This window comes from Narcine bancroftii, chromosome 1 (assembly GCF_036971445.1).
Source record: "Narcine bancroftii isolate sNarBan1 chromosome 1, sNarBan1.hap1, whole genome shotgun sequence".
NCBI lineage: Eukaryota > Metazoa > Chordata > Chondrichthyes > Torpediniformes > Narcinidae > Narcine > Narcine bancroftii.
Genome location: NC_091469.1, coordinates 86236944 through 86257362, shown reverse-complemented (window position 1 = coordinate 86257362; position 20419 = coordinate 86236944). Strand labels below are relative to the sequence as shown.

The window sequence follows — 20419 nt, the reverse complement described above, 5'->3', positions numbered from 1 at the left end:
CTCCCATAAGGGAGCTACCCTCTCTCCCCATCACTTCTCAAGCTTTTTTCTCTTCAACCTGGATCCACTCATGGCCTCTTATCTGTTATCCTGTGCTCCTCCCCCCCCCCCCCCACTCCTTCCTCCTCCTCTTCCCCTCTTCACTCACCCCACCCCACCTTTTTATTCAGACACCTGCCTGATTTTGGTTAACCCTGACAAAGGGCCCAGGCAAAAAAAAATGGCCGTGCTGCCATCAGGACTCTCTGTTTCTCTTTCTCAGTCTGAAATGGGCACTGGGCAATTTCCGTTGAAAGTGAATTTTTGTCTGCCTAATGGCAAACTAAAGCAATTTTGTGTGATATTACACCTGGGTTATGACAACGACAGATGCAGTGTGATCTGCTGAGTTTCTCCAGCAGGTTTGTTTATTGCACTCATTCCCAGCAACCGCAGACTTTCCTGTTTAACCACATGATATTATATTGGTTGCATTTACTCTTACTGGAATGAAGGAGGTGGAAAGATGATCTTATGGATATTTTCAAAAATACGAGGAGGACAATTGGATAGATAATCAGAATTATTTTCTCAGGACATCAAGGTCTGAAACTCATGGGCACAGGTTTAAGGTGATAAGAGAGAGCTTTAAAGTAGAACTGGAGGTAAAGGATAGGTTTTTAACACAGAGGATGGTGATTGGGATTTGGTGATCCTCCTGACCACTAGAGGGTGTCAGATATGGAATATCCCAGCTCGGGTTAGATGCGGAAAATGTATGTGTCCCATGAGGTCATGAGTTGATAATAAAATATAAGTAATACAAAATAAACCAAGTTTCTTTATCGCAATAGAAAAAGCATCACACAGTACCAGGAGTGGGTATCAGCAGGAGACATGGAAAGTGTGAAGCTGCCTGATGCTGTGAATTGGACGGGAATGTCAACCACAGGTGGCGTTTGTTCAAACAATGCTATATCTGCAAGCCATTGGACTTGATAGTCAACCGAATGCATAGAAAATTGCACTGCTACTTACTGTGGTGGGACCTCAAGCACTAGAGATTTTCAACACATTTATTTTTTCCAAGGCTGATAGTCAGAGCAAGTTTGAGAAGGTTATCAAGGTGTTTGATGGATACTGCTCATTAAAGAAAACTGAAAATTTTGAGAGGTCCATGTTTCACTCACACACACAGCTGCAGGCAGAGAGCTTTGATACTTTTTTAACAGACTTGAAATTGAAAGCAAGAACATGCAATTTTAGATTGCTGCAAGATTCAATGATCCGTGATCAGATTGTGCTCCGAATTATTGACAAGAAAGTGAGAGAGAGGTTGTTACAACAGACAGAGCTTACCTTTGCTCGAGCTGTGAAAACATGCCACACCAGTGAATTAGCTATGCAGCACGTGAAAAATGTTCAGTGAGAGTGAAAGGACTGGTAAAAATTAAGGCACAGCTGTGGCTACAGTGCCTGGATGCACACATAAACAGAGAATGGGACATACGAAACATCAAAAAGATGGAGAGACATTCAATCGTAAACAACGTGGCACTCAATATACACCAAAACAATGCCAAGCCTATGGAAAAGTCTGTAACAAGTGCAAAAGAAAGAATCATTGCAAAACAATGTTTTTCCAAAGAGAAACAAAAGTGTAAGTGTACATGCTTTTGAAGAAACTGCTCACAGTGATACATTCTTCATGGGCATGGTAGCACAGGAAGATTTCAAACCAACAGACACTGAGCAGCCAAGCATGAACAGAGTTGTGAAGGACAAGTGGATGCTGCCATTACATGAAAATGGAGCAAATATTCCTTTCATGCTGGACATAGGGGCAAAGGCCAATTTGATCTGTGAGTGCAATTTCAGGGCAACAAAGATAAAGCCACACATCCATCCAAATGCTGTTCCACTCAAGGCCTAGAATAGGCAGCACATTGATATGAAAGGCCCATGTAGATTCAAGGTGAAAGTTAAAGGTAAAGAGAATCACCTTATGTTTGTAGTAGTACCAGATGGACATGACTCACTGCTTGGTGACAAAACATGTGAAAACTTAGGCCTAGTCAAGAGTGTGTACCACATTAACAGCACCAATGCACAGACCAGTGTAGAGGAAATACTGCATCAATTTCCAGACATCTTCAAGGGGTTTGATATTCTTCCATTCACCTATAAGATACAGTTCAAGGAGGATGCACAGCCAGTAGTGCATGCCCCAAGGTTGGTTACAGCATCATTATAAAACAAGCTCAAGCAGGGACTACACCGAATGACATCACTAGGGGTCATAGAGAAAGTGGAGGATCCCTCAGAATGGGTGAATTCAATGGTGTATGTCAAAAAGAAGAACAGTGTGCATGGACCTGGTCAGGAAAAAGGGCAGCAAGGGAGGGAAAAATCAACCGTGGTTAACAAAGGAAATAAAGAAGAGTATAAAATTGAAAGCGCAGGTGTACAAAGCTGCAAAGAGCAGTGGGAAACTGGAAGATTGGGAAAACTTTAAGAGACAACAAGGGGTTACAAAGTGGGTAATAAGAAATGGGGAAAAGGATTATGAAAGTAAATTGGCACAAAATATAAAAACAGAAAACAAAAAATTTTATAAATATATAAAACGGAAGAGGGTGGCCAGAGTTAACATAGGCCCCTTGGAGGATGAGAAAGGAAAACTGGTAGCAAAAAATGAGGAAATGGCCGAGGCATTAAACAAATATTTTGTGTCAGTCTTCACGGTGGAAGACACGGCCAGTATGCTCAAGTGCGGAGTTAAGGATGCGAATGTTGGGGAGGGCCTTGTTACAAAGGAAGTAGTGATGGAGAAACTAATGGGACTAAAACCAGACAAATCACCTGGTCCTGATGATATGCATCCAAGGGTTCTGAAGGAAAAGGCAGAAGTTATAGTTGATGCATTGGTGGTCATATACCAAAATTCCTTGGATTCTGAGCAAGTCCCGGCAGACTGGAAGACAGCAAATGTCACGCCACTTTTTAAGAAGGGATGTAGGCAGAAGACTGGAAATTATCGGCCAATTAGCTTGACATCTGTAGTTGGAAAAATGCTTGAAGCCGTCATTAAAGATGAAATAGTGAAACTTTTGGAATGTAAGGGTTCAATCAGGCAGACGCAGCATGGTTTTAGAAAGGGAAGATCTTGTTTGACAAACTTGTTAGGCTTCTTTGAGGATATAATGGGTGCAGTGGATAGAGGGGAACAGGTTGATGTTGTATATTTGGATTTCCAGAAAGCTTTTGATAAGGTGCCGCACAAGAGTCTTCTCAGTAAGTTACAGGAAAGTGGAGTCCGGGGAAGTATATTGGCCTGGATTGAAAATTGGTTGTCTGACAGGAGGCAGAGAGTCGGGATAAATGGGAGTTTATCAGGTTGGCAGAGAGTGGTAAGTGTTAGGCCCACAACTGTTCATCATTTACATTGATGACTTGGAGGAGGGGACAAAATATGGTGTAGCCAAGTTTGCGGATGACACCAAATTGAGTGGAAGAGCAAATTGTAATGAGGATGTGGAGAGTCTGCAGAGGGATATAGTTAAGCTGGATGAGTGGGCAAAGGTCTGGCAGATGGAGTACAATGTTAGTAAGTGTGAGATTATCCATTTAGGCAAGAAAAATAAAAGAGCTGAATATTATTTAAAGGGTGAAAAACTACAGCATGCTGTTGTGCAGAGGGACTTGGGAGTACTTGTGCATGAATCGCAAAAAGTTAGGTTGCAGGTGCAGCAGGTTATTAAGAAGGCAAATGGAATGTTGGCCTTCATCGCTAGAGGAATTGAATTCAGGAGTAGGGAGGAAATGTTGCAACTGTATAAGGTACTGGTGAGACTGCACCTGGAGTACTGTGTCCAGTTCTGGTCTCCATATTTGAGGAAGGATATATTGGCTTTGGAGATGGTCCAGAGGAGGTTTACTAGGTTGATCCCTGGGATGAAGGGGTTGACTTATGATGTATTGTATTCGCTCGAGTTCAGAAGAATGAGAGGAGATCTTATATAAACATATAGGATTATGAAGGGTATGGATAGGATAGATGTAGGAAGGTTTTTTGAGCTGGCCGGGGAAACTAAAATGAGAGGACACAGTCTCAAGATTCGGGGGAGTAGATTTAGGACAGAGATGAGGAAAAATAGTTTTTCCCAGAGAGTAGTGAATGTTTGGAATTCTCTAACCAGGGAACTGGTTGAGGCTGCCTCATTAAACATATTTAAAATTCGGTTAGATAAATTTTTACATGATAGAGGAATTAGGGGATATGGGGAGAAGGCAGGTAGGTGGAGTTAGGTCATAAATTAGATCAGCCATGATCGTATTGAATGGCAGAGCAAGCTTGATGGGCCATTTTTGGCCTACTCCTGTTCCTACTTCCTATGTTCCTATGTTCCTATGACCCAAAAGACGTGAATGCCAATATAAAGAGGGAAAATTATCAGATTCCAACCATGGATGAAATTACAAGTGAGACGGTCGGTGCAAAGTTTTTCACCAAATTGGATTCATCCCAGGGCTTCTGGCAATTAAAACTGCATCAAGATAGCACAAAATATTGTACATTTAATACACCATTTGGTCAATACTCCTGTCTGAGGATGCCTTTTGAATTTCCTCAGCTCCTGAAATGTTCCACAGGACAATGGAACACATCATAGAAGGCATGTGTGTATATGGATGACGATCCTATGGGGATCCACACAGGAGCAACATAACAAAAGGCTCATAAAAGTGCTGCAATGCATTCAGAAGTATGGATTAAAGTTAAACAGAGAAAAATGTCAGATTGGTGTGAACAAAATCACCTTTCTGGGAGATAAGCTATCAGAGGCAGGAGCCAGACAAGAGCAAGATGAAAGCAATTCTAGAGATGCCAAGACCCACAGACAAAAAGGGTAAATTGACAGTGCTGAGAAAGATCAATTTCATTGGTATATTCATACCCAACCTATCTTCCAAAACAAGATGACAATTGTGAATTCAAGTGGATGGCCAACCACGAGGAAGAATGGGGACAATTGAAGACTGTTCTAACTACAGACCTAGTGCTTTTAATGTTCTTTGCCCATCCAGAAGAATAAAAATATCTACGGATGTTTCAAAAGATGGAATAGGTGCCATACTGCTTCAGGTTGTGGGAGAAGATTGGAGGCCCATTGCATACATATCAAGGCCGATGACCACATCTAACTGAATTTCTATATGCACAGATAGAGAAAGAGTGCCTGAGTTTGGTCTATAGACTCGAGAAATTCCATAGTTATGTGTATGGTCTACCAACATTCATAGCAGAGACAGACCACAAGCCATTAATATCCATAATCAAGAAAAACCTCAGTGCGATGTTGCCATATATCCAAAGACTAGTGATGAAGCTACAACATTGTGATTTTGAATTGGTGTACTCACCAGGGAAATTTATTGTGTTAGCTGATGCATTATCCAGGCCCACGACGCAGAATGAAGCACGCAATAAGAGTTCCACAGAGACAGATGTGAATCTCCATCAGATCATGATCACTGAATCTCTTCCTGTATCTGACATGAAATCCAAGAAGATTGCAGCTGAATCAGGAAAGGACATGGTTCTACAGAAAGTCATCATGAATCTGAATGAAGGTTGGCCTAGAGGTGAATGTCAGCCATACTACAACATCAGAGCAGAGCTGAGGAAGAATCAAAAGAGTCTGCTGAGTGGCAAGTGACACTGCAAGAACAGAAAAATGCAGAATATCCAGTCTGCACAGCAACAGAGGAAACCCTGCCAGTGCTAGACAGTCGTGGATGAATGAAGCTGACACATGCACCTGTGTTGTGAAGATCCACATGCATTATCAAAGCATCCAATAGACCAAATCTCCAAAAGAAAAAGAACTGCACACTTAAAGTTTGTGTTGTTAATGTTTATGTTTGTTTGTGATAAACTTTAAATTCAAATGAATATTGTATTGCCATGTAATGTTGCTTGATTGAACATCTGAAGGAAAGGGGATGTGATGAATGGGAGCTGGTGATCCTCCTGAGCTCTAGAGAGCACCAGATTCAGGAAGTCCCACCTCGGGTTAGATGCAAAAAGTGGATGTGTCGCATGAGGTCATGAGTTGACAATAAAATATAAGTTATATAAAAGAACCCAAGTTTCTTTATCACAATGAAAGAAACAGCACAGGCAGATTAAAATTAAAATGTTTAAAAGGCATTTAGACAGCTATTTGAATGGGAAAGGAGGAAAGGGATCTTATTGCAGACAACTGCAATTGACATAGATAGGCATCACGATGGACTGGGCAGGTGGACTGAATGGTCCTATTTCTGTGCTTAACAACTAAAATTCAATCTTTTTTTTAATAAGACAAAGAAGTACATAGACTATAGAAATCTACTGCACAGTGTTGTGCTGACCTAATGACTGACTCTAGCTGCCTAGAATTTCCCCACAGCAAAACCCTCCATTTTTCTCAGTTCCATTCACCAATCTAATAATCTCTTAAAAGATCATATTGTACCTGCCTCCACCACCATTGCTGCCAGTGGATTCCATGAACTCACCACTCTGTGTAAAAATTTTACCTCTTAAATGCCCCGTACTTACTCCCAAGCAATGTTCCCTCTAATTTTTTTTAAGTCAAAGTGCGCAAAAAATCTTTTGTGCAAATTTGTCCTGTGATAAAAGTATGTGCGCACTGAATGCTTGTACAAATGTAAATTTGAAATTTTTTTCAGAATAATTTTGGCAGTCTATCTCTCATGGCTAATAAAACTGTATTGGCATGTTTTAATATAATACATGTATGATTGCATTCTATGAAGTAATGTATTATAGTATTATAGATAACTACATTATTTTAGGTAACTTGTAACCTGTACACAAGGGGCTGAATTGCCACAGCACACAACCTACACACAATGGCGCTGAGACCGCCTCCTCACAGGAAAAGCGCCAGGGTTAAAGAGCGGACTGCAGGGAGCAGTGCAGCAGGTGGGGGGGGGGGGGGTTCACAGTATTGCTTTTGTAGCACAGTCAGTTTGAATAAAGAGTCAGTTATTGGTTCACTCAGCTCAGTGCAGATGTGTTCCTTTCTTTTTGCAGCACCATCGTATCGTGGGCGCTACAAACTAACCTTTTGTGTGCACCTTAATTTCCTTTGTGCACCTTAATTTCCTTTATGCACTGGTTGCAAAATGTGTGTGAGCGCGCACACAGGCACAGCTTAGAGGGAAGAGTGCTCCTAAGAACCTTAAAACTATGCCCCCTTTTGTTAGCAATTTCAGCCCTGGGAATAAGCCTCAGGCCATCCAAGTGATCTATGTCTCTCATCATCATATAAGACCAAGTTTACGCAACCTCTCCAATCTAGGCAGAAGCCTTGTACATTTCTTCTACCACCTCTCTATAGCATCCATATGCTTCCAACAGTGAGGTGACCAGAAATGAACACCATATTCCAAGTGGGTCTAACCAAGGTCTTATATAGCTGCAACATTACCTCAAAGACATTTATCTTTGATTGCATTTCCTACACTGCTGCCTAAATATTAACCACCAATTGATGTAATTACATCCCACACATTCAAAGCTATTGTCTTTTACAGAACCAAATGAGTATCTTCTTCTTCTTTGGCTTGGCTTCGCAGACGAAGATTTATGGAGGTGTAAAAGTCCACGTCAGCTGCAGGCTCGTTTGTGGCTGACAAGTCCGATGCGGGACAGGCAGACACGGTTGCAGCGGTTGAAGGGGAAAATTGGTGGGTTGGGGTTGGATGTTGGGTTTTTCCTCCTTTGCCTTTTGTCAGTGAGGTGGGCTCTGCGGTCTTCTTCAAATGAGTATAGCTGACTGTGAACAATGATTCTCCTCTGTTGTTTGTAAATGTCCAGCAGTTCTACGCTTTTGTGGTTTTTTTTTATATAGAACACAGGATATTTGTAACTAAATTACTTTGCAGTGAACAACAACTAATATAAAATGAAAATTGGCCACATTTACTGCTGCTACAAGTTTATTGCAGTACAACATGTCCTTTGGATATTACATGAGATAAATTATGTCGTGGAACTCTCTGGTTGATGTAGAAAATTTCAGGGGATGATGTGTTAATGTGCTACCATATAGAGCAAATATTTCATTTCTCATAGAAGTAGCCAGCTGGATATTTACTCGATTTGAGACAGGGAACTCTGCTCTTTTAGAAGGATGAGGTCAAATAGAATGCTACACTCATGGCAGCTCTAACTTCCTGTCAATGTTTGCAACTCCCAATTCGCTTTGAAATTTTTTTGATCTTCAAATCTGCACAGGACAACTGGCATTTTGAAATCAAGCTGTTAAGAAGAATGGTACTTCTCAACTTCTCACATAATGTGACATTTTCAATTAGAGCAGCTATCAACGTGTTTCATTATCTATCAAAGAAGGTATGCTGAAACGCAGGATTGTTAGTCAAACTCACATTGTGCTTCAGACTTAGCAGAACTTGCTTGACTTTTGAACTCAAAATTTTTCTTTCAAGTCAAGTCAAGTTTATTGTCATCTGACTGCACAAGTACAACTCAACAAAGCAGTGTTCTCTGGTCCTTGGTGCAAAACACAGACACACAACCAGATAACACACATACAGACAAAAAATACATATGCAGAACAAGTATTCATATATACAAATAAATTTTGCTTCATGAATATGAGAGTCTCAAATGTTGAATGTAAGCAGTTCCTTTGCTTGCTTAGCAGTCACTGCTAATGGGAAGAAGTTGTTTCTCAGTCTGGTAATGTCCACTCTGATACTCCTGTATCTCTTTCCCAATGGGAGCAGCTAAAAGATGTGTGCAAGGTGGAAGGGGTCCTCAATGATTTGCATGCCCTCTTCAGACAACAATCCTGATAGATCATGTAAACTGGTGGGGGGGGGGGGGGGGGGAGTGGTGGCAGGGAGGAAGACTCCAGTGATCCTCCCTGCCACTCTTATAGTCCCGTGAATTGACCTCCAATCCATTTCTCTACAGCAACCATACCCCATTGTGATGCAGCCAGCCAGAATGCTCTTAATAGAGCTTCTGAAGAAGGTTTCTATGATGGTTGCCAGTAGCCTTGTCCACTTTAGTCTTCTCAGGACATGTAGTCGCTTTGTCACCTCAAAAGGGACATTTTATTAACTGTGTTCTCAGCTTGTCCTGCTACCTCATGATTCTATAAATCTCTATAAGGTCACTCCTCAGCCACCTACACTAGAGAAGATAAGATTCAGCCTGTATATCTTCTCTTGTAATTCAAGCCTTCCATCCTGGCAAGATTCCTTTGAATCTCCTCTGCACCCCTTCCAAGTTAACTAATGTCCTTTCTATAGTTTTACAAGTGAATATTGCATGTTCTATTGATTTATCCTTGTGAAAAAAAGTATTTAAATAAGTAATTAAACAAACAAACTCTTTCAATGGGCTTTTACATCTACCAGAGTTATCAAGATGTGATAACAAAAATTCTGTAGTGATTCCTTTGGCCATTGTAGGGCAATGTTGCCTCACTATGGGAAAATTATGTTTATTGCTCATGGTGGAAGAAAGACATGAACATATAATGACAAACTGGTAAAGATTTATTAGCTCCTAGAATCATAGAAATTCTTACAGGAGACCTTACAGGGCTGTTAAAAAAAATAGTGGTGCTGTCAGAGATGTTGTATTCAATACCGCAGATGTTCTCGATGGTGGGGACAGTTTTGCCTGTAATGTCCTGGGCACTACCTTTTGCAGGCCTTTATGCTCAGGGCATTGTGTCTCCATACCAGACCATGATGCAGCTGGTCAACACACTTTCTATTATCCATCTGTAAAAAATTGCCACTCTCATCCCCTCCCCCAACTTCTTATATTTGTAATTTTTCCAATTTTAACTTATTAAAGTGTTACTCTGGGCAGGTGTCACTATTTCCCCTTTTACAGGAGGGCCACTACCTGGTGGTGCCACCCATACCTTTTGTCCAACATTCTCTAGTTCGGGGATGGGGGGCAATGACTGTTATTCCTCTGGAATAGGCTGTAATTCAGGAGCGTGAAGAAGTCGGTGGAAAGGTGTACCTCCTTTTAAAGGGCGATGATTCAAATTGTCGACTGCCTGCTGCAGCACATGGCACCATCCCTTCTGGGTCCCCAGTGATGTTTCCAAACGAATTTGTTCCTTCAGTAAGCCGTTCATTTGTTCAACTAACCCGGCAGCCTGCGGGTAATAAGGAATATGGTGGACCCATAAAATACCGTTGTCATTTGCCCAATCACAGATTGCTTTCCCGGAGAAGTGCGAGCCATTATCAGAGTGAATCTCCTCTGGAACATCATAATGATAAATCAAATGGTTTAGTCCTTGGATAGTGCTAGCTTGGTCAGCCGTCTTGGTGGGAAAAGTAAAAACCAGGCCCGAAAAGGTGTCAACCATTACTAGGATGTAATATTTACCCATACAGTCTAGCATGGGGCCTATGTAATCAATTTGCCAGACCGCAGCTGAGTGAGCACCCCGTTTTATTCGGCAATGCGGACCAGGTGGAACGGTATGGAACTTCACAAGCTGACATTCTGGGCATGTACATACGACCATGCGGACATCATCCTTATGGATGGATAAAGCATGTGTACGGGACCACATAGCTGATCCCTTCTCCCCCAAATGACCACTCTGTTCATGTGCCCATCGAGCCAGGGGGACGGTATCAGCACAGCTGATAGTGGCAAGCTGATCTGCTACTGCATTATGTTGAGCCATGTTAGTCGCCATATTGGTATGGGCATCAACGTGATAAACGGTTATCTCACGATGGTGGGAAGCATCCCACAACAGCTGCCACAACTCTTTGCCCCATACTGGGCGGTCATGTATCATCCAGTTGTTCTTTTGCAAATCAGGCATCCATACCACAAGTCCAATAGCCAAAGCCCAGGAATCAGTAAACAGGCGAAGAGGGTGATCATGGGGATCTAGTGGTAAAGTGACTGCCTTCAACTCAGCATACTGACTGGAGCCACCATCCCCCTCCTCCGATAAGTGAGTTTCTGACCTGGGATGGTAAGCCACCTGTTCGTGTACGCGGCCCACCCCTTCAGGCCCTCTGGTCGCACGACTCTGAATATACCACTTCCATTTAACAATAGAAGACTGCTGAGCCCGCCCGATCTTTAGATTAGCATCATTAGCCAGGACCCAATTCATTATAGTTAGTGCAGGTCGCAATTGAACATCTGCATCACCTGTCATTCTTTCAGTCTCTAGCAGGGCCCAGCAGGCTCGTAACTGTTGTTCAAAAACAGAATAACGAGCGGCAGCCTCGGGCATGGTACGTGACCAGAATCCCAGTGGGACTCGGCGACCCTCTTGTTTCTGCCAGAGGCTCCAGGAGGCCACATCATCAATATAATGGTGAATTGAGAGGGAAGGCGATACTGGAAGGTGGGTGAAGGTATACTGGCGCCCCTTCCAGGTAAAGGCGAACTGATCCTGTGAGACCTCAGCTATAAGAATACTGAAGAAGGCGTTAGCGAGATCAATGACAGCATACCATGTTCCTGAGTTCCCATTAGCAATGTTTTCAATAAGGGTGACGATGTCCGGAACTGCTGAGGCAAGTGGTGGGGCATGTTTGTTCAAAAATCGATAATCAACTGTCATTCTCCAGGAGCCGTCCGGCTTCTGGACCGGCCAAACAGGGCTATTAAAGGGCGACGTTGCGGGCCTCACTACCCCTTCTTCTTGCAGAGCATCGATGGTGGCAGTAATCTCTTCCTGCCCCCCAGGGAGACGATATTGTGTAATGCACACTGGTTTCATGGGGGCTGGCACCATCACAGGATCCCACTTAGCCTGACCCACTACTAGTTTTTTTGTAATAGTCCGAATTCCAAATGCAAATCCCCCTTGGCTAGTATTAAGGGCCGTACCGGCCAACATATTAATACCCAGGATACACTCGTCAGTAGCAGCCACCAGGGCATGTAACCAGACAGGGGAAGGGCCATCACCCACCATGGCACAGACTTTTATTTCCTTTGCCAGGGTGACCGCTCCTCCCAACCCCTCTATTCGAAAGACCGGTCCAGTCCAGAGGTCGGGATTACCAGGAATCACCGAGTGCTCTGCACCGGTGTCGACCAAAGCCAAGTATTGGCGATCATTACCCCCACCCCAGTGGATTGTTAACGGTATGTAGGGCCGCGGATCCCCGTGTGTGCGCCGTGTCTCGATGGAGTAGACACGGGAATCCTGCCCACACCTTCAGGCTTCAGAAGGGTTCGGGGGCTTCCAGGACCACATGCTATTGTTATCATTAAGAGCCTGTTTAACCCATTGTTTTACCTCATCATGAGTAACTGGAGCAGGAGAAGCCAGCTCGATAGAAGCAGCAGTGGGAGCAGAAAGCACAGCTGGGCCAGGAGGACTCAGCAGCTGGGGATGATGTTCCCCTGCTTTTTGCCTAAATCGATCTCCAATGGCAGCCAGCTCTTTTACAGAGAAATCACGGATCATTGACTCCTTCCGACCCCTGTTCCCACTTTGGCTCACAGGGTCCTCCACCCAGTCTAGGGGAGGAGGTGGAGGCCATCCAACAGAGGGAGTAGGCCATAGAGCATAAGCAGGGGTTTGGGTATTTTCCCCTGGGTCCACATGGGAAACCGGGATATCTATCCCTTCCATCTCTACCCTTACATCATCCCCCCTTCTGTCTGTTTGGGAAATCTGCTGCCTTATAGGGCGGGCATGAACAGCAGATGGAGAGGGTAGTATGTTAGACACATGCTGAGGAGTATCTGCATTATTACCATTGTCATTCCAGATATTCCCATCCCAATCCTCAATTACATCAGGATCATCACCATTCCTTATCATGGCATGAATATGATATGGATCGGGTTCTACTCCATGCCTTTCCTTATCTTCACAGAGCTGCTGCCGGAGTTTAATATTACGGCAAATCATTTGGACATGCTTATCTTCCCATTCTTTGGCTCTGTCCTGACTGGTGCGAACAATCTCGCTCATCATGGAACAGCATTGTCGCAGGACTTCTAGCTCCTCCTCTAATTGCTTTCTTTTGTACTGAGATTCTACTTCTCTTTGAATTAATTCTGCTTCACGCTGAACGGAGTGGCGTAATGCTGTGGCCAGCAACCAAAAACCATTCGTCAGCGTTCCCTTTTTATCAGGAAATTTACTTTCTCGAAGGAGAGTGGCAACCCGCTCTCCCAGAGGTGCACTTGATGAGTCTAACTTCTCATCCCAACTAATGGGTGGTCCCAACAAAGACAGGGTATTGGCCAACATGCCAAACCCATCGTCTTTGGAAGTCCATCCAGGAATCAAGAACTGCTCAGGGCTCACCTCTTTCTTTCGGCGAAACATCTTGAGACCAACCCTACTCGCAGCGCCAATTGTCTTGGGTAAACTTATACCTCTCATTTTGTTCATTTTAGATTGGTCACAGTGTTTGAGCTACCGAAAGAAAATAGACACACACACCGAGAGCAGTTCAGTTTATACAAATGTTTATTACTAATTCAAAAGCTGATTTCACACTACAATATGCAAGCCCTTCCCAACTATACTTATCAACGCTTGGACTGGTCCCAACTGCCGAAGCGAGGCAACGACTGCACACTTGTAGTAGGTTGTCAGGGCGCCGGTAGCAGCCTCTCCACCTCCCCCGACCGGGACGTTGCTCGGACTCTGGCTGTTCTTCCTTCTTGACAAGGGGTGTTCCCACCCCTCGGAGAATCTAAACTTCAGCAGCAGGACCACAGGCTTATATACCCCAAAAACAATTAATCATGCACCTACTCCTTCTAATATTTGTCAGTCAAAATCAAAACTGAACATTACATTCTACAATTTAGAAGATTAATTATTATGGAACCAGGATGTTATAATTTCCTGGTTTATCTCGTAGATACAAAGACTTATTAAAACTTCTCGAGCAAGACAGGTTGTGACCAATTCGTCAATTTCAGAGTGTTGCATTTGACAACTGCTTTCCCTGGGCCTCACAGTGGAATTCCATTTCAAAGTGTATCTTCAGATAAGTCCCCATGGCTGAGTTTAATTACATCTGCTAGTTCTGAAAGTAAGGTGACCTGCGTGTGGACCCAGTGTCGTCAGTTCCACATAAGCAAAAAGCATCTGGGTACATGGTTTTAATCCTCCATTACAACTTATTAAAGGGTTCTGACCAAAGAGGTTAACTGACTATTTCTACCCATGGATACTCTGTGACATGTTGAGTTCCTCCTGCGATTTTCTTTGTCAGCTTAGCTTTTGCAGCTTGTGTGTTTCACAGAAATATATAATGAGCTAGAACTAGTTTAAAACACTGAAAATTAATTCCATAATGTAGAGACAAAGTAAACAAAAGAAAAATAAGCAAATCACATACATTGGTATTTAGGGTCATTGCCCCTTCAAATCAGTGGAGCCAAGTCTGTTATGAATCGAAGGAAAGATTTGGATGCTTTAGAAAAGATGCAGAAGGGATTTCCCAGGATTTTGTATGGATTGGAGAACATGTAATATGAAGCAAGGTTGACAAAGCTAGGGCTTTTCTCTTTGGAGCAACAAAGTATGGGAGGTGACTTAATAGAGGCATATAAGATTGAGGGCTTAGATAGGATGGACAGGCAACATCTCTTTCCTGGGGCGACAATAGCAATACCAGAGGGCATTAGTTCAGGTGAAAGGAAGAAAGTTCAGGGGAGATGTCAGACATAAGAATTTTACTCAGGGAATGGTGGATGCCTGGTTTGTATTGCTGGAGGCTAGGACAATAGCGACATTCAAAAGTCTCTTAGATAGGCTCATGGATGTAAGAAAAATAGGTTATTGGTGTGTGGGAGGGAAAATTTTGCTTGTTCTGGAGTACGTTTCCAAAGGTCAGTACAACAGTGTGGGCTGAAGAGCCTGTACTATGACCTAATGTTCTAAATTCTATGTTTACTGTCATGATCTAGATCTAGTGAAAAGCTCCTCTCCCAGTTCCCACGCTGTTGGGCGACCAGTGTGGGCTGTAAGGGCGGGGACGTCCCCACACTGATCCCGCTGCCCCGTTCTCTCCCCACTCCCGAAATCAGTCCTCACTCTGTCGGGCAGCCGGCGGGAGCTGTCTCACACTGTCGTGACTGATTTCGGGAGAGGGGAGAAGGGGGCTGGCCGAAACAATGCTGGTACCTGACTCGAGCGCCTCCTTCTCCCCCACTGGCCACTCCAACCCCCATACTCACATGCCGGCCACTCCAGCCTCCTTCTCCCCCGCCGGTGCTCCAGCCTCCTCCCCTGCCTGCCGCTCCAGCCCCCGTACTCGCCTGCTGGTGCTCCAGCCCCCGTACTCACCCACCAGTGCTCCAGCCTCCTCCCCCGCTGGCCGCTCAAGCCCCGTGAGTGGGGAGAGAATGGGGCAGCGGGATCAGTGTGGGGACGTCCCGTGCGGATGTCCCCGTGCTGATAGCCCGCGCTGGCTGTCCCAGTTGACAGACGGCCATCCTGAATTGACAGCCCAAGGGACAGGAGCCAGAATACACTCAGATGCGCATCCCGGCGCAGCTGTCTTTTCAGGTGGCCAGCGCTGTGCCTTCAACACTGCCACCTGAACTGCAATTTAAAGGGACGCTTCTGCTTCTTCAGGCGCATTCTTAGCGGAGAATGCACCTGAAAAAGCCTTGTAGAGCACAAGTGTCTTTGTCCCAAACATTATGGAGGGCACTGTATATCCTTGCCTTTTATTCCCTTAGGTTTCATCTGACATTGCTCTGCCCTGCTGATAAATATCATCTGCAGTCCCTGTTAACAAAGACACCAGTTCTCCTGCTGTCTACAAAATTTCTAATCACACCTCCTCTACATGCCCATCTAACTTGTTAATGCATGTAGCAAACAAGAGTCCTAGCACTGATTGTTGCAGTACATCACATATCATGGGGACAAAGTCCAATTATCCCGATGCCAGTAATCCGGACATCTTGAAAATTCTTGCCTTTTGTGTGTGTGCATGCGTGGTACGTGCATATCCGTATGCGCAACAGATGCCCAGCAGGAAGACATGGCAATAAAATTAAAATTTTTGTACTTTGTATGAAAAAATGTTTCATTAATAAATTATCAAAATTTACCTGTTTACTCTCCTTTAATTGAATTTTAAAATTACTGCCTGAGAATCCAAAAATCTTGACCGACCCAATCCCCGAGCAGTCTGGATTTCAGTGTTTTTACTGTGACCTTTAAAACAGATACATGAATAGAAAAGGGTGAGAGGGATATGGACCAAGCACAGGCAAACGGGACGAGCTGAGATGGGCAACTTGATCAACATGAATATGTTGGGCCGAAGGCAGGGCCTGTTTCTGTGCTGTATGATCCCTTATGGCATACGTTCTACCAGTCTGTTCTTGTTGCTGTAATTCTGTTTGATGGAATTCCATTTACATTGATGTTCTTGGTGTTAGTGAGATTCCTGTCAGTTTGATTGGCTTTGATATTGCTCATACAGTTCCATTTGGACAGGGAGTCATACTGCTATTATTCCATGTAGTGTGATCCTGGTGTTGAGATACATCGTGATGTTCTATTTATGTTTTTCTGATGTTATTATTGCTGTTGGTGTGATTGCTTTTCTCCTGGTTCCTGTTGCTTTTATTCATTTGTAAGTCTTCCTTCTTGACATTCATTGTGTTGATGCCCTGGATATTGTGAAGCCTTTCAGTCACTAGTCTTGACTAGAGTGTGTTTCGCATTCACACAAATTATGTTGCTATAATTGAAGTTGATGAGTTTCCCTTTTGTAATAACCCTGCAGGTGTGTTTCCTGCAGATTATTTCACAATAAATCATTAATATTGATAAGATCCCTTTTGGCTCATTGCAGTAAGTATAACTAGTATTGTTGTAATTCCGAGTGATGGGGGGAGGAGGAGGAGGTCAATCACTTTGGTGAAGGTTAATGTTAGTCAGAGGTAATTGATACTACTGTCAATTATATTAGCGGTTTTGATATTATATGATTAATTTTGGTGCATGATGCTTGCATGAACAATTACATGAACAATTGGTATGTTTTTTGCACCAAGACTAACACTTTTTAATTACTTGCCATGCCTGCACAGTAAATTTCTGTTTCATACGTGGACACCCACATCTCTCTGTATAGAACATTTTGCAGTCTTTCTCCCTTTCAGGTTTTCCGACCAAAGTGCACAATCTCACATTATCCTCAACTAATCAACATTTTTTTGCTCACTCAGTCCACCCATATCCTTTTTACAGGCTGTGTCATCCTCACAGCTTGAACATAAACTTGATCCATCATCAAATTTGGCACCAATGTACTTGATGCCTTCATAAATCGTTGGTATAGATTACCAATGGAATTTCTGTGGCAGCCAGCAATTTACAGATTGTTACTAATAATAAGAAAACCTCCTGATAACAACAATACACAAAAGTGCTTGAGGAACTACTCAACTTGTCACCTGCTGAGTAACTCCAGCACTTATGTGTATTTTACTTGTTCTGCAGCGTGCGCACACACACACACACACACACACACACACACACACATATTATACAGCAGGTGATAATTACATTAAATAAATAAATATATTTGGGATCATTTACTAGGTTACTAGATACTGTTCATCAATCTTACAGCTTGTAGGAAGACACTATTTCCCAGTCTGGCAGACCAGAATTTTTTTTTTTGATGTTCCTTTACTTTCTTCTTGGTGCTACTGGGTTAAAGGTACTGTGTGCTGGATCAGAAGTGTCTTCAATAATATTTGAGCAACACTCCTGGTAAATATTGTCACTAGTGGAAAGGGAGACCCAAGTGATCCCCTTGAATGTTTTGATGTTCCCCTACATTGACCTCTTGTCCAATGCTTTGCAGCTCACATACCACACGATATTTCACCCTTAAAAACTTTTATAAACCTGTCAAAAATGACTTCCCTTTTGTTAAACAATGTTGGCTCAGCTTTATTGTGATTGATTTTTCCTCAAGTATAGAATCCAACACTTACCTAATATCAGATTTAATTTGTCTAAGGTTACCTGCTTTCTGGTTTTCTTCTTTATTCAATAGGCTTATTACATTTACAGTTTTCCAACAGGCAAGAAATTTTCCAGTATTTAAGAAATATCAGAAATGTATAACCAATACATCTCGCACCTATCCATTAAAACACCTGGACACACCAGTCTTTAGTCACATTATTTTTCCATGTATACTGTATATACTCATGTAAAGATCATACTCATGCAAAAGTCAATCTTGTGGAGCTGGAAACAGCCAAGAAAGACTCAGCCACCACATTGAAAGTCGTTAATGACTGTTTTTTATTCAAATTCAGCACGTGCCCTTTTAAGGGCAGCATGAGGTCAGTCACCTCGTGCATTGTGACATCATAATCGCTGCCCCAGGCGCACGCTGGGCAGGAGACTTGAGGCAGGGAGAAACCCTGACCGCCATCTTCCCATGGCTGCCCCGTCACGTGGCATTACACGCAGGGCCAGTTCGCCATGAGAGAGTGCACCACCACACAAGCCCCCCTCCCCCAGAACTGGCTACACGTCCCGCTGCTTTGACGGGCGGCCCCGGCATTTGGGCATGGCCATCTGCACCAGCCGTGAGAGGTCTATGTGCGTTGCCTTCAAACGGTCCACGGTGAAAAGTTCATCTTTACCCCCTATGTCCAAAGTGAAAGTCCTCCTGGACTGCTGGAGGACCTTGTATGGACCTTCATAAAGGCATTGTAGAGGTGGGATATGTGGGCCATGCCGAACAAATATGAATTCCGCCGAGTCCAGCTCTTTGGGACAATGTGTCGGCCGGATCCCATGATGCAAGGGAGGTGGAGGGCTACCAAGGATAGTTTCTTACGGAGATCCGCCAAAATGTTTGCGTGCTCGGACATGACATTGGGCTCGGGGCCAAAGAACTCACATGGCAGCGAGAGCGGTGCACCGTAGATCAGATCCGCAGAAGATGCCTGTAGGTCCTCCTTGGATGTTGTTCTGTTCTGATGCCGAGGAGAACCCAGGGCAGTTCATCTTCCCAGCCTGGGCCGGTGAGGCAAGCCATGAGGCGGATTTCATATAACGATGAAACCTCTCCACCAAACCATTTGCTTGCAGGTGGTAGGCTGTGGTGTGGTGAAGTTTAACCCCCAGGAGTTTCGCCAGCTGAGCCCAAAGCACAGAGATGAACTGGGTGCCCCTGTCACTGGTGATGTGCGGTGGGACTCCGAACCTAGCGATCCAATGACTGACTAGGTTCCTGGCGCACATCTCTGCAGAAGCCTCTTTGATGGGAACGGCCTCTGGCCATCTCGTGGTCTGATCAACTAATGTGAGAAGGTAGCACGCTTCTTTGGACACCGGCAGGGGGCCTACGATGTCAATGTGGATGTGCTGAAATCTCCGTACCTCCAGGTCGAATTGCTGGATTGGGGCCTGCGTATGCCGGTAGACTTTGGAGGCCTGGCACCTGGTGCAGTTCCTCACCATCTCGGCCACCTCCTTTTTGAGCTCATGCCACACAAACCTCTCTGCCACCATTTGCACTGAAGTTTTCACCGAGGGGTGGGCTAGGTCATGGACTAGCTGAAAACCCTCGACCTCCACTGCGGTGGGACTACCGGGTGCAGCGAGCCAGTGGAGACGTCGCAGAGCAGCATGTCCGGGCTGTTGGGCAACTGAATGTCCTGGAGCTCGAGGCCAGAGATAGCAGTCCGGAGAGCCTGCATCTCTGTATCCAGCTTCTGGGCTTGTGCCAGCTGTGTGTAGTCAAGGCCGGGGGCGATAGTATTGATTGCCGGATGAGAGAGCGCATCCGCCATGATGTTGTCTTTGCCTGCCCTGTCCCGGATGTTGGTGGTGAACTCTGACACATTGGAGAGATGGCGTCGCTGGCTAGCCGACCACGGATCTTTGGTCATCACGAGTGCTTGTGTGAGGGGGTTGTGGTCCGTGAACACTGTGAAGGGCCTGCCCTCCAGAAAGTATTGAAAGTGCCAGATGGATAGATACAACGCCAAGAGCTCCTGGTCGAAAGCTCTGTACTTGAGATCCGGCAGGTGCAGCTGTTTGCTAAAGAAGGCCAGCGGGCACCACTGTCCGTTGAGCCACTGCTTGAATACGCCCCCTACCGCCGTGGCTGAGGCATCCACCAAGAGCGTCATGTGTGCCTCCAGTCGTGGGTCCACCAATAGAGTTGAATTGCGAAGGCCTCCTTTTGTTGTGGCAAAACTGGTCTCTGCCTCCTCCATCCATGTCTCCTTTGTGGTGATCAAAGCAAACAGTGGTCGCATGGTACGGGCAGCGTCGGAGATGAACCAAAGATAAAAATTCACAATCCCCATGAACTCTTGCAGGCTCTTGAGGGTGGTTGGCTTGGGGAACCGCTGGAC

At 44.4% G+C, this 20419-nt stretch overlaps 1 protein-coding gene across 1 annotated transcript in view; it reads left to right on the top strand.

The window, feature by feature from the left end:
• Positions 1 to 7295: 7295 nt before the first annotated feature.
• dipk1b (divergent protein kinase domain 1B) overlaps positions 7296 to 20419 on the top strand; it is a 43271-nt gene continuing 30147 nt past the window's right edge. The window contains exon 1 of the mRNA XM_069932308.1: positions 7296 to 7740. The gene's annotated coding sequence lies outside the window, so the exon portion shown is untranslated. The remainder of the gene's footprint in view (positions 7741 to 20419) is intronic.